The sequence below is a fragment of the Mandrillus leucophaeus genome, unplaced genomic scaffold (assembly GCF_000951045.1).
Source record: "Mandrillus leucophaeus isolate KB7577 unplaced genomic scaffold, Mleu.le_1.0 Scaffold2024, whole genome shotgun sequence".
Lineage (NCBI taxonomy): Eukaryota > Metazoa > Chordata > Mammalia > Primates > Cercopithecidae > Mandrillus > Mandrillus leucophaeus.
In genome coordinates this window covers 68,928-84,439 of record NW_012102060.1, presented here as the reverse complement: position 1 = coordinate 84,439, position 15,512 = coordinate 68,928, and the positions used below count along the sequence as shown (strand labels likewise).

Sequence of the window (15,512 nt, the reverse complement as noted above, 5' to 3'; positions counted from 1 at the left end):
TTCAGTCCACAAATATTTACTGAGCACCTACTGTGAGCCAGCTCCTGTTCTAAGAACGAAGGATATGACAGTGAAAGAAACAGGCACAAATTCTGCTCTATTGCTTTGGAGCTTACATTCTTGAGCGGGAACTCAAGGATGCCAGGAAAGAACAATTGCTTAAGAAGAAACAGAAATCACAATGAGAAGAAAGAGAGTGATGTGGTAGAGGGTTGCTACTTTACATGGGTTGATTAGGGGGGGCCTCTCTGATAAGGTGACATTTGGGCAAAGGCTTGAATGAAGTGAGAGAATGAGCCATGAGTTTATCTGAGAAAGAGAGACAGATAATTCCAGGCAAACGGGACGGCTAATCTAAAAGCTTTGTGACAGAAGCATGTTTGGCAGAATCGAGGAGTAAAAAGGCATCCTAGAAATTGCTTGGGTAATGCTTTACGATTAATTGTCATCTCCTTTCAACTTGTTACAGACCCTGCTTTTAGGTGTATGCTATATAGTTATTGGCCAAACATTAAGAGCTGGTCCCCATTAATAACTGTAACACTTCCTGTATTCAGGCGATGAGGAAAAGAAGGTCCTGCTCTCAAGAGGTGCAAGTAGGGATGGGGAGAGGTCTGGAGAGAGTGGGAGACAGAGGCACCAACAGCTAAGTAGACTACAAGTAGGTAGCAGAACCCTGACCTCCACATTTCTCCTGTTTGTTTTAACAGCTCCACTTAGCAGCACCACAAGAAGGAGTGTGGAAAGTATGGAATCAGATCTGTTTGTGCGGTTTTTACATTTCAGGCGACTAAGTGAAATGGTAAATGAAACCAAATCTATTGCCTCTATCCCTGTCAGTGTGAGGCAAAGAAGGAAAATAAACTTCAACTCCTGGTGTAGACAGCGGAAGGGTGAGACAAGCAAACCCAGCTCCTTCACACACACTTCCTTTCTTCTCACAAAGAGAAGTCCCTCTCAGTCCGTCAGAGCTTACATTGATGTGTCCAGAGAGGGAGGTTAAGGGAACCCTGGAGATTCATTGTTGGGTCTCATAGTTGTACTTTTATTCACCTGCCTTTTATTACATGTCCACGGTGCGCCAGCATTGTGCTGGTGATACAAGTGCTGTGATGGGAATATGCACAAAGGTCAGCTTAGAAGAAACTTCCTGAAGAATGCAACAGGTGTCTATCTCAAAGCCAGACAAGTAGGGTTTGATTGACTTCACTTTTTTTAAACAGTTAATTCATTGTCCATCTGCCCAATTCATCTCAGAGCCATGGTCTAGAGCAGGATTTTTTAACCTTGACACCTGAACCTGGATAATAATTTCTGGTTACAGGGGCTGCCCTGTGTGTTACAGGACGCTTAGCAGCATTGCCTGGCCTCCACGCACTGGATGCCAGCAACCCTTCTCTCCCCAGTTTCAACAACCAAAAGTGTCTCCAGACAGTGCCAGGTGTCCCCTGGGATGACAATCACCCCCCTGTTGAGAATCATTGGTCCAGATGAGGAAGTCCCAGGCCAGGCCTGGTGTTACTTACAATCTCCAGGTACACAAGAATGAGGCAATGAGGCTCTTCTTATGAACATCTGGTCTCATTTTCCATGAAGCTTGAACAATAGGAAACAGGCTAAAAAAGCAGCAGGGAGACGTTAGGTTCGCTATGGAAAAGAATTTCCTGCTTAAAAAGTTTGTAAGAAACTAGAAAATCTCAATGCAACATTTATAAAATATCTTCTACTTTAGATATGTGAGTGAAACAAAACTTCATTAAGCTGCTTATTTAAAGGAAAGTTAATCTGCCGTAAGAGGACAAAGTCAGAAAGAGTTTATTTGTTTCTTTAAAAATATGTAATTGCCATTTCAATATATTTAACTACAATTACCAGTTAAAATTTGCCTGAAATGGTTGGTGATTTAAATGTGTTTTCTGAGGCTTTGAGAACTTAGTATATTAACTGAATGTAAATGACTTTCACATAAGTCCTTATAAATAGTATGTTTTCATAAGTGAATACACAGTGTTCGCTAAATAACTGTGGACACTTAATTTTTTCATGTTACTGAAAATACAGATTTCAGTTCTCCCATTGTCTGAATTAACATGATTCTAAATTAGTCGTGTCTCACTTCACTTTAAAAAAAAGTTTCTATCTAAAAGGAGGGAAAGAATGAACATTTATTGACCATCCATTTGTGCCAGGCTTTGGGCAAGGTCAGCAGTTCTCTACCAAGGGTGATTTTGCCCTCCAGGGGACACTTTGCAATGTCTACAAACATTTTTGGTTATCACAACTGGAAAGGTATTATATGAGCATCTAGTGGGTTAAGGCTAGAGATGCTGCTAAATATCCTACAGTGCACAGGCCAGCTTGCTCCAACAAACAACTATCCAGCCCCAAACGTCAATAGCGCTGAGACTGAGAAACTCTGCACTAGGCTATTTATCTGTGTTATCTTATATCACCCTTAGGATATTTCTTAAAACATCCTTACTATTATTAATCCCCTATTATAGATGAAGAAACTCAGGCTTAGAGGGGTGAAGCAACTTGTTCAAGATCCTAAAACTAGTACATGGAAGAGTCAGGGTTCATATCCACACCCTAGGTGCCGTGGGCAGCTCTCTCTACCACACTGAGCTGTCCTCTTGTAGGTGGTTTTTTATTTATCATTATTATTTTTACTTAAAGCCATGTGTGACAGGACTTTGCAAGGAGGATGCTGATGAGTCCAAAGGAAAAGTCACAAGTGTACCCAGTCCTCTACTAAGCAATATAGCATGAAGTAATATACATCCTATCCCTTCATGGGTAATAAATTCTTTTTTTATTATTATTTATTTTATTTTACTTTAAGTTCTGGGATACATATATAGAACATGCAGGTTTGTTACACAGGTATACGTGTACCATGGTGGTTTGCTGCACCTATTGACCCGTCCTCAAAGTTCCCTCCCCTCACCCCCACCCTTCAACAGGCCCTGATGTGTGCTGTTCCCCTCCCTGTGTCCATGTGTTCTCATTGTTCAGCTTCCCACCTATGAGTGAGAACATGCGGTGTTTGGTTTTCTGTTCTTGTGATAGTTTGCTGAGAATGATAGTTTCCAGCTTCATCCATGACCCTGCAAAGGACATGAACTTATCCTTTTTTATGGCTGCATAGTATTCCATGGTGTATATGTACCACATTTTCTTTATCCAGTCTATCATTGATGGGCATTTGCGTTGGTTCCATGTCTTTGCTATTGTAAATAGTGCTGCAATAAACATATGTGTGCATGTGTCTTTAGAGTAGAATGTTTTATATTCCTTTGGATATATACCCAGTAATGGGGCTGCTGGGTCAAATGTTATTTCTGGTTCTAGGTCTTTAAGGAATTGCTGTACTGTCTTCCAGCAGTACAGATATGGCAGATATGGACATGTGGAATTGATTAATAGGCAGATATGGACATGTGGAATTGATTAAGAGAGGAGGGATTAACTAATGCGCTAAATAACCCATCACACGTGGTGGGTTGGGAGGAGGTAGAGACTTAATGGTACAAGCTCCTGACCAAGAAGGGCCCTGAGATTTTCCTTCAGTCCACAAATATTTACTGAGCACCTACTGTGAGCCAGCTCCTGTTCTAAGAACGAAGGATATGACAGTGAAAGAAACAGGCACAGGCACAAATTCTGAGTTTTTAACATGAAACGATGTTGAATTTTATCAAAGGCCTTTTTCTGCATCTATTGAAATAACCATGTGGTTTTTGTCTCTGGTTCCAGTTTTACATTTAATTAGTGGGAGCTAATTTGCATTCCCACTAACAGTGTAAAAGTGTTCCTATTTCTCCACAGCCTCACTAGCATCTATTGTTTCTTGACTTTTTAATAATCGCCATTCTGACTGGTGTGAGATGGTATCTTATTGTGATTTTGATTTGCATTTCTCTAATGATCAGTGATATTGAGCTTTTTTTCATGTTTCTTGGCCATGTAAATGTCTTCTTTTGAGACGTGTCTATTCATATTTTTTGCCCACTTTTGATGGGGTTATTTTTTTCTAGTCAATTTGTTTAAGTCCCTTATAGATGCTGGATATTAGGCCTTTGTCGGATGGATAGATCGCAAAATTTTTCTCCCATTCTGTAGGCTGCCTGTTCACTCTACTGATAGCTTGTTTTGCTGTGCAGAAACTCTTTAGTTTAATTAGATCCCATTTGTCACTTATGGCTTTTGTTGCAATTGCTTTTGGCGTTTTCATCATGAAGTCTTTGCCCATGCCTATGTCCTGAATGCTATTGCCTAGGTTTTCTTCTAGGGTTTTTATGGTTTGGGGTTTTACATTTAAGTCTTTAATTCATCCTGAGTTAATTTTTGTGTAAGGTATAAGGAAAGGTGATCCAGTTTCAGTTTTCTGCATATGGCTAGACAGTTTTCCCAGCAACATTTAATGAATAGGAGATCCTTTCCCTATTGCTTGTTTTTGTCAGGTTTATCAAAGATCAGATGGTTGTAGATGTGTGGTGTTATTTCTGAGGTCTCTGTTCTGTTCCGTTGGTCTATATGTTTGTTTTGGTACCAGTACCATGCTGTTTTGGTTACTGTAGCCTGTAGTATAATTTGAAGTCAGGTAGTGTGATGCCTCTAACTTTGTTCTTTTTCCTTAGGCTTTTCTTAGCTATACAGGGTCTTCTTTGATTCCATAGGAAATTTAAAGTAGTTTTTTTCTAATTCTGTGAAGAATGTCAATGGTAGCTTGATGGAGATAGCATTGAATCTATAAATTACATTGGACAGTATGGCCATTTTCATGATATTGATTCTTCCTATCCATGAGGATGGAATGTTTTTCCATTTGTTTGTGTCCTCTCTTATTTCCTTGAGCAGTAGTTTGTAGTTCTCCTTGAAAAGGTCCTTCACATCCCTTGTTAGCTGTATTCCTAGGTATTTTACTCTCTTTCTAGCAATTGTGAATGGGAGTTTATTCATGATTTGGCTCCCTGCTTGTCTATTGTTGAGGTAAAGGAATGCTTGTGATTTTTGCACATTGATTTCGTACCCTGAGACTTTGCTGAAGTTTCTCACAGCTTAAGGAGTTTTTGGGGTGAGACGATGGGGTTTTCTAAATACACAATCATGTTGTCTGCAAACAGAGACAATTTGACTTCCTCTCTTCCTATTAGAATATGCTTTTTTTTCTTTCTCTTACCTGATTGCCCTGGCCAGAACTTCAATACTAGGTTGAATAGAGTGGTGAGAATAAGGCATCCTTATCTTGTACTAGTATTCAAAGGGAATGCTTCCAGCTTTTGCCCATTCAATATGATATTGGCTGTGGGTTTGTCATAAATAGCTCTTTTATTTTGAGATATGTTCCATCAATATCTAGTTTATTGAGTTTTTAACATGAAGGGATGTTGAATTTTATCAAAGGCCTTTTCTGCATCTATTGAGATAACCATGTGGTTTTTGTCTCTGGTTCTGTTTATGTGATGGATTACATTTATTGATTTGCATATGCTGAGTCAGCCTTGCATCCCAGGGATGAAGCCGACTTGATCGTGGTGGATACGTTTTTTGATGTGGGGGTAATAAATTCTTAGCACACAGGTACCGTCTTTTGTTTTACTTTGTTTTCCTCGTTATTCTCTAAACGTGCCAGTTTATGCATGTCAGAGATCTAGAAGGTCTTGACAGTTCCTCCATCCAGAGTCCCCGCCCTGCCACTGAGGAGAAGCATGCAGTTTCACAAGTCATGTTACCCCAAGAGCTTCAGTTTCCTCATCTGTAAAACAAGGATGATAACACTTTCCTCATATGGTTGTTGAAATGATCATAGAATAATAATAATAGTCAGAGGTACCACTTATTGTGTGTGTTATGTGCTAGGCATTATATTAAGTGCTCTACACGTATTATCTCATTTAATTTTTAGAATAACCTTTTCAGTAGTTGGTGCCCCCATTTTGCAGATGAGAAAAGTGAGGCACTAAGAGGTTGTGTAATTTACTTGAGTGCAGGTGGTCAGTAAGTAGCAGAGCCAGCATTTGAACTTAGGATGTCTGGCTCTAAGTCTCAGACTCTCTTAACCACAAAGCCCTCTGTCACGTGCTATACAAACGTGAGAATGATTATGAACAATGATAGCTAGTTTAGGTGATTAAAAAGCTTTATGTGCTTCAGAGAGTTTTCACGGGGTAATCATCATAAATTCCTTTTTCATTTTCTTTGCTGTTCCATCCTTGTGATCATTATGCAGTGCCTATTATGTTTCACCTTTGTGTTTTTTTCCTTCTTTTCACAAGTTTAAATAAGGGAGCTAGGGGTCTTTTTTTAAAAGTCTGGCTGTGTTAATAGATTTTCAGAATGCACTTTAAAGTGCCAGCAAATTGAGTGCTTTTCTTGATTAGTAAAGATTGTATTGGGTTTTTTTTTTTTTAACAATTTACTGTTTAAATTTCTATTTTAAGCCCACTTAGAGCTGATTACAATAACCCCTATTTATAAATATACTTTTACTGGGCCTCACCTCTGACGCATTTTCAAATTCGGTCTCACTCACTCTGTTACTAAGTAAAATAATCATTCATCACGTGGAGGTAGGGTAGAATAAGAGCATATTTCTGCAGCTACCTCTGTGTTCTGAGGGAGCCAGTCATAAATATTCAGCATCGGTGGTCAGAGTTTGGCTCTGCATTAAATCATAATCATTTTACTGGTGAATAAATGACATGTTTAATTATTTTATATGGTTGTATAAATTTTGGTTTTGATTTGGGCATCATATTTTTAACATCTGGGTTTTTTTGTTCACTTGTGTTTTTTTTTGTTTGTTTGTTTTGTTTTTAAATCATTGTTTAGGCCGGGCATGGTGGTTCATGCCTGTAATCTCAGCACTTTGGGAGGCTGAGGCGGGTGGATGGTCTGAGGTCAGGAGTTCAAGACCAGCCTGACCAACATGGTGAAACCCTGTCTCTACTAAAAATACAAAAATTAGCCAGGCATGGTGGTGCATGCCTGTAATCCCAGCTACTAGGGAGGCTGAGGCAGGAGAATTGCTTGAACCTGGGAGGCAGAGGTTGCAGTGAGCCGAGGTCACACCACTGCACTCCAGCATGAGTGACAGAGCGAGACTCCATCTAAAAAAAAAAAAAAAAAAGTCACTGTTAACTTTAAGTGGTAGGAAACAAAATGTGAAGTCACTGTAGTCTTTAAAAATCTCAATTAGCCAGAATATTCAAATGGCTGGGTGTATTCAGCACTCTACTTCTGGCAGGAAGAGTTAAGTGACAAGGGCGGAGCTGGCCGTGGGAATCACTGTGGGGCTCCCAATGCCTAGGCAAGTCAGGTTGAGTGAGCCGCCAGTCCACCCGTCACACCACGCGCACACACACACACACCCCCAATACAACATTCTAAAACAACAAGTGAGCAAAAGAGTGTTCAGCAATGACAGTCTTAAATGGAAAAGTCAGAGAGATGAGGTCTCAAAGGGACATTCTGTGTTCTGGAGATTGTGTAGAGAGGTACAGAAGAAAGTCATTTGGCAACAAGTTTCAACAAGCTTCTGTTATATGGGTCACCCTTACAGGGTCATAAGCATCCCTTGGGGGATTGTTGAAAATAATGTTTAGGACCCTATCCTGGTCCTCCCAAATCCAAATCTCCAGAAAACCCAGGGAAAATGATTTATTTAAAGGACCACAGGTATCTTGGACCCACCCTAGAACTACTGAATCACAATCTCTAGAGCTTGGGCCAGGAATTAGAATGCAAAAGAAGCTCCACAGATACTTCTGATCTCTGAGGGTGGTTCCTGGCAATCTGCATCTTTAGTCCAACCTCTAGGTGTGTCTTACAGATACCCCAGTTTGAGAGACGTGGCATTAACTATTGTTCTGAGTTTTATCAGAGCAGAGGCAGCCAAAACTTCTACACCTTATTGATTAGCTCCAATGCACAAGATTGGCATGAAAACAGCTTATATTAAAGTTTACTTAAAAATTATACATTTCTTATTTATTTTAATCTTCACAGTCTTGTGAGGCTGCTGTAGCTGGAATTATAAATGAAGAAAATGAGGTTTAGAAAGGATAAGTAACTTCTCCAAGGTATTTTCTGAGCAATCTGAGCAGGTGGCAGAGTTTGGGCTCAAATCACATTTTTTGACTCAAGCCCTGAGCTCCGTTCCTGCACTTACAATTTGGTGCACAGTGCCTAGATAGCACCTTCACACATAGAATCTTCCTTGTGCTATAGAAGAGCCCTGTAGGCAAAGTTACTTATCCTTTCTGAAAAATCACAATCTCAGCTCACTGCAACCTCAACCTCCCAGGCTCAATCAATCCTCGTGCATCAGCCTCCCAAATGGCTTGGACTACAGACACACACCAGCATGCCAGCTAATTTATGTATTTTTTGTAGAGAACAGGGTCTCACTTTGTTGCCCAGGCTGGTCTCAAACTCATGGGCTCAAGCAATCCTCCCACCTCTGCCTCCCAAAGTGCTGGGATTATAGGTGTGAGTTACCTCATTCAGGCCCTCCTCCCTTCCTTTTGTTATATGGTAGGGTGGGATGGGCAGGAATATGTTGTCTTTTGGGGACTTCTGATTTCCAAATGTCCTATTACTTAGCCCTACCAACAGATACAACTCAGACCAGAGCTAACCCTGTCAGTTTAGACATCACTTCCTCTAGGAAGCCTTTGCTATATCCCTCCAGTAAAAGGTCACGTGACCTCCTCTGCATACTCAGTCTCCCTGTCTTTGTCCATACCACATAGCACTATCTGTTCCATGAGGCCAGGTATTCTCCATATGTACAATAGGAACATAACTTTTAATCAAATATTCGTGGAGTTAATGAACAAGTGCAATTAGAATCGGTGGGTAAATCCTTCTGATATCCAAAGCAATGAAGGCAACTCACTTTTCTCCTTTGTCTATTCTAAAATCAAATTATTCTTTTATTCACATTGTCTTTTTAAACTAGATCTTATGTGCATAAATGTATTGTAAAGTGGGAAGGAAGACCATTAGAGGCAAGTACTTCCTTCTCCATTTGATGATGAGGAATCTGAAGGTAAGAGGCAGCAAGTAACTTTTCTAAGGTCACACAGCCTATCGGGTATAGAGCTGGGTTTTGCTTTCAGATCAGTTGAACATTGAGCCCTGAGAACAGGCAGCTGGCAAGTATCACAGCTGAGATTAAAACGCAAGTCTTTGAATTCCCATCCTCATCTTTCTTCTGCTCGCTTCCTGCCCGAAAAACAGGATAACTAAGGAGGGTTGTTTCTGTTTGTAATTTCAAAGTTAGTACTCAATTTATCACAAGGGTCTCTTAAATCATACAGTGTTCATTGCCTACATATTCCTTGTGAGGGTTAAGCTTTGGTCTTCCTCGTTTTACCAGATGGGAAACCAAGGCCAGGAAGTTTCAATATTCTCACCAGCTCCTCAGAAAGCTCATGTATCTTGGAAGCAGAAGGCAGGATGGTGCTGGAGGGGCTGAGAGTAGGTAGGGAATTAAGAGACTATGTTAGGAGCAGTGGAGTAAAGACCTTCAACTTCAAACCATTTAAAAAATACTTTCATACCATATTTTTGTGAGCCCAGGTAATTTCTGAATTTCTGATCCAAATCTTTTCCTCCAAAATGCCTGCTAAGAAACTCTAGAGGTGTGGGGGTGAAGCAGGGAGACAGAAGGGAAAAACAAAAAGGACAATGATTCCATTCAGAAACTTAGTCCAAATCCTTGTCTCTTTCTTCTCTCAGAAATCCTCTGTTGTCAGTCCCTGGCATCACCTAGAGATTTCCTTACCAGCAGCATTCTTGTTTTCACTAAAACTTCTAGAAGAGCATGTTTTGCTTTTAGGAGCCAGACTTAAGAAAGTGCATCAGCTTAAAAATGCATTTGGTTGTAATTTTTGTCCATGCTGCCATCTGACAGGATTTGAGGATGCTTCCATTTCTGCCAGGATAATAGCTTTGTTATCTGCTGAGATCTGCAAGAGCTCGACAGTACAGGAAATCTGTGTCTCAGCCCCCTGCTCCAAATTTAGCTCATGCATTACCTAAAATTGGGTTTACACAAGGAAAATTACTTTAGTGCTAATCCAGTTGACTTGTAAAGTAAATTTAGCTTCCTCAGGTTCCTAGTCCCATAATCTAAACAGATTTCAACAACAGCTTTAGGAGTCCTCCCACACTTCTTAAGCACCCTCAGGAGCTTGGGTCCCCAGCAAGCTGACCACAGCTACTAGTCATCTTCAAGCCAGTGATGTTTGCTGCCTTGGTACATTGTCCATGGCTCCACAATTACACACTGCAGGGTAGGGCTGGGAGTAGTGGGAGAAGATAGTCTTGGACTATTCATTTCACATTTATGTGTCTCCATCTGTAAAACCCTGGTAACAAACGAGGTGCCACATAGAGGGAAAAAGTGGAATTAAATGTTTTGAACCTAACTCACAGAACATCTGTGGAGTAAAAAGCTGTGATTACAAGTAACAAAATCTTCCTGTTTTCTTCCTTGTTCCTAAGTGTTAGACCTGGGTTCACTTGCCACAACTTACAAACCAGTCAAATGTGATGATGTTTAAGACTTGTTACAGTGGTTTCCCCAAAGCTAATCAATGAAAAGTCCTTACATTCCACAAACTGGTCAGCTTTGCAGCAATAGCCTCACCTTCTTGGGGATGCACATGACGTGAGTCACACAATTTTCATGCCAGCCCATAGCGTTGGGTGCCATTACAAAGCCATGGGTGCCTTACATGAGTGGGAGCCTCGTCGGGGGTTGAAGAGGCTGATCTGATCTGTGCTTCCTCAATTCAGAGGCCATGAGCTTTTGAAAATATGCCTTTCTAGGTGGATTGGCCTGCATGTCATAGTTTACACATATTGAGTGCTGATCATATATCAATAATTGTTCTAAGTTCCATTGTGGGTGAGTGCTATTGTGTGTGTACTATTGGGTAAGTGCTATTGTGATGTTTATCAGATCCTCATAATAACCATGTGAAGTAGTAATGGTACTTCATATGGTTATTATGAGTAGTAAGTAGTAGTAAGTCTCCAACTGGCGCACAGAAAAAAAAGGTTAAGTTGTCCTAGTCACGTAGCTAGTAAGTGGCAGGCCTAGAATTCCAACCCAGGCATTCTATCATGATTACTAGTGGCCACGAATCAGATGATTATAGTAACTTGTCCTGGACTTGGGAGAGCTGTATGTTGACTCATAGAGCCCCAACAATGTCTTAATTGATAAACCCAGTGGTTTCTTCTCAGTCACCAGTGAACTTTGTAGAATGGGATGCAGCTGGTTACCTTTTCATAGCAACTTTCACCCTTTTTTCCCACCTCTCTGAGACTCTTTTTAGTGTGCTTTGCTGACTTCTCTTCCTCTTTCAACCTCATATTTATGGATTCCCCCACAAGTTTCTGTCCCTGTCCCTCCTCCTTCCCTCACCATCTAATCTCACCTGCATATCTGGTGTGCTCATCAGCTCCTATAGGTTCAACAGGCAGTTCTATAAGCATGACTGAAATTTATCGGCCAACCCTGACTCTTTTCCTGAACGCAAGATTTGCATTTCCAGCCTCCCATTGGACATTGCCCTATGGACAGCCTGCCAGCATTCCCTATTTCACCTCTCCACATTGGCGCACTAATTTGCACAGTAGCCAGTACATAATAAGCATGCGATAAATTGGTAGTAGATGAAAGAATGCGTAATTTAATGAAATAGTTGCCACCTTCCATAGATTTAATCTTCCAGACCGCTCTTAACTAAGCTACTTTCTTCCATTTTTCTGAATCCCCTCACTTAACTCTCAGGTCCCCCTCAACCTGCATCTTGTGTTTCTCTTTGTTCTGGTGCCTGTTTCCTTCTCTTCTACACTCTTTTACAGTTATTTCTGTAAATGTCTTTTCTATTCAAGAATGTGCATACATTAAGGCAAGAGATTGTATTTTCTTCATTGGTTTTCACTAAATAGCCTAACACCATACATTTCACAAAGAGGTACACCATATCTATGGAAAGAGTGAATCAGTAAAAGCAGACATAGCACTCTGCAGTTTACAAAGGGCTTCACAGGTACCATCCCTGTATTCTGCAGTAGGCTGAAGAGACAGCCGTTGAGTCATTAGCCCCATTGAACAGATGAGGAAGCTGCAAGTTAGTGTGGTTGTTAATGGTCCAGAATGTCACTGCTCTTAAGTCTCCAAGCCATTCTTATGATTTTAAACTGGAAGGCAGATCATCCCCTCATCATGACTTTCTCCCCCATGTACTCAGGAAAAATGAAGGAGAGAGAGAAGAGAACTTTGGGGTGAAAACTCGCATTGGGAACAATTACAAGTGTGTCTGATTTGGTACCTTGGATATTACAACCAGTCATCAATTTTCATGTGGCTTCAAAGACCCTCATTTGAAGCTCCTAAGAGCAACTCACTTCGGAAGAGACCCAGGTACCAATTTATTCTGGAGAGTTCCAGTGTTTCGTCCTAAAAAAAAATAAGAAAGCATCAAGCTTAAAAAGATCCAAGGATTTTTCTTTTGGAATCTGACAGATCTGGGTTGGAGGCCCAGCTTTAACATTTAATAGTCGCCTCCCTGTCCCCATCTATAAAATGAAGATAAAAACACTCTTACTCGTGGTGACATATGTAGATTAAAAGGAGAAATTTTAAAGTGCTTGGCATGACTCCTGGCACGGGAACTCAGTCCATTTTCTCCCTCTGCCCCTGAATTGTGCCTCTGCCTTTAACTCCTTCTATATGTGGGACCACGACCAGTGAATTTGGGGCCAAGATGAGACTCACCTACCAGAGGGAGAGAGTAGAAAGCCCAAGCTGATGACTGAAGCTGGGAAGTGTCAGCTTCTTGCACAATTGCTGCCCTGTTGGAGCCGCTTGAGGCCATCTCAACGTGCAACATGACTGACATGCAGTTAGGTCATTGAAATCACACCATCGGAATTCTTCAGCTTAATATGTCACTTCTGAGAAAGTTAATGCCCTTTTGATACTATCAGTATGAAATGTTGAGAAGCAAAAGCTCAAAGGCTTAATTTTAGAGGAGAAAGAGCAGTTTCCAAAGGAGTGACTGATGGGAGAGAGACTCAGTTGTTGACTATGCAAAGGTGCCCAGGACAGGTGTGAACAACAAAGCTGGCTTCCTGAGACAGCTAATACTGAAAGAACCCCAGCTCCACAGCCCTGCAGCACCTTTAAAGAAAGGGTCGGGGAGACATGCTTAAGCATTTTTTTTTTCTGCTCCACAACAAGGCCCAGGGTACTGACAGCGCTGACAGAGCAACTGAGAAGTTGTTTAGGTTGGCATTAACAAACTCGGCACATTGCCTTTTCTGATTGACACAATTCAAACAGGTATCAACTGCCTTTCAGTACCACCGAGAAGTGATGAGCGATGAGGGAATCATAGGGCCATCCAGGTGCATTCCTGGCAGGGACCATGAATCAGCCTTATCTTGTCCCACCTCCTCTTTACACAGGAAGGTAAGCCAAGGCTCAAGACATCATCAGATGTGTGATAAATCCATTAACTGGAATAGTCAGTTAACAAGACTTGTTTGCCTTTTATACCTTTATACTCCAATTTTGGTTAAGTAGAGGTACAATAGGTAAAAATAAGGTGGTTGTTTTTTGTTTGTTTGTTTGTTTGTTTTTGAGACAGGGTCTCACTCTGTCACCAGGCTTTTTTTTTTGGGGAAAAAAAAAAAAAAAAAACTTGCTCTGTTGCCCAGGATGGAGTGCAGTGGTGCAATCATAGCTTACTGCAGCCTTAAACTCCTGAGCTCAAGGGATCCTCTTGCCTCAGCCTCCTGAAGAGCTGGGGCAACAAGCCACATGCCACCATGCCTGGCTAATTTTTTATTATTTATTTATTTTTTTAAAAATTCTTTTTGTAGAGGCAGGCCTGCCTTATTGCCCAGGCTGGTCTTGAATTGCTGGCTTTAAGCAACTCTCCCACTCTAGCCTCCCAAAGTGCATTTCTTAAATTCTTATATATGCCTCAGTTTACTCATCTGTGTAAGAGGGTAAATAGAACTTACCTCTTATGGTTGTAATGATAAATAAATGAGATAAAGTGTATATATATATGTATACATATATCACTTAAAAAGAATAAGCACTCAATATATATTTATATTTTATTAATACTGCTATTATCATCTGCTTTTGCCCTATCTCTATTCCTGCCTGATGCACCTGAAGGTTGAGCGGCATTGTAAACAGAGGGTGGCAGCATGAGCTTAGGCATTGTGTGGAACTGGGTGTGAACTTGGGGAAATTGCTTCCTTCTCTAAACCTCAGTTTCCTCATCTATTAAATGGGAGGAGTAATACCTGCCTCTACGTGATTCTTGTATGGAACAAGTAAGATCATATTTACAAAGTGCTTAATACACACCTGACAGCACATGATCAACATGATTATGGTTAGAATACGGATTCTAAAAGCATTATAAAGTGCTGGATCATGAAAGATCGTAGCTCTTCATTGATTCAGTATTTATTTCTTGAGTACTTACTTTATGCCAGATACAGAGTTTGACACTGGGGACGCAGATTTACAATGTGTTGAAACAAATAGGGAGTTTCTTGTGAACTCTTGGTCACTAATGAGATGAGACCATCCCGTTCCACCGCACTTTCAAGTTAATCCATGCTCTTCTGTAGAATCCTTACATTCCAGCTGTGGGATGGCTGTGTCTCACATCTCCTCAGATCAAAAAGCATTTCTGCGAACAGCGATATTGAACGTTAAACTGGCTGCATCAAACTTGAAAGGATGGGGCGGTAATTTTGTGTCACAATATTTTTAACATTATGCCTGGCGAATGTGCACATGGTAGATATAAAGGAGGTTTCCAAAGGGGAAGCTTTACTACTTGGACTTTTAAATTGCCAGGCTGCATTCTTGGGAAAGCCACATAAAAGAATACCCCTTTTTAAATGAGTATTACCTCAGAAAGTATAGCTCTTTCACGAAAGGAATATGTTGTTCTGAAGCCTTGTCCTTGATGATTTTACTGATATTGTGATGGTTATTTCAACTAACATAAGAAGGAACCTATTAGATAACAAACATTCACAGATTGCCTCTGCTTGCTGGGAATTACATCCAGCAGCTCAAAGAGCTGGGTGTATTTAAAGGAAAAGGACATTTTAATGTATAATCTACTCTTCCCTTTGGCACCAATCTGTGTAGTGAGACAACACTTGACTGGGACTCAGGATCTGGCCCTGGCTTCCATTCTGCCATGACTTTGGGAGGAAACTCAAGTTCTGCCTTTTCCGGGAAGTTCTCCCTGACCACCCCCGCCTATGGTGGATTTTCCTGCACTGAATCTATTATGCTTAGATTCCATGGTATATGATTTAACACATTGCCTCTCTAGTTATTTCAACATTTTATATCTTGTCTCTCCAGAAAGATTACATGCTCCTTGAGGGAAGAAATCAAGTCTAACCTGCCTTTCGAACCCTCTGGGTAGTGCTGGAAA

The 15,512-nt window shown here is 40.8% G+C and overlaps 1 protein-coding gene and 1 long non-coding RNA gene across 2 annotated transcripts in view; one reads left to right on the top strand and one right to left on the bottom strand.

Moving 5' to 3' along the window:
* The window catches only part of ROR1 (receptor tyrosine kinase-like orphan receptor 1), a 161,178-nt gene that overhangs the window by 82,068 nt on the left and 63,598 nt on the right, over window positions 1-15,512 (top strand). The gene's annotated exons all lie outside the window — the stretch shown is intronic.
* LOC105539325 lies at window positions 4,045-12,487 on the bottom strand. The gene is made up of 4 exons (XR_001006031.1): window positions 12,325-12,487; window positions 9,573-9,647; window positions 9,340-9,483; window positions 4,045-5,761 (listed from the first exon to the last, which is right to left on the bottom strand). It is a non-coding gene; the product is annotated as an uncharacterized LOC105539325 (long non-coding RNA).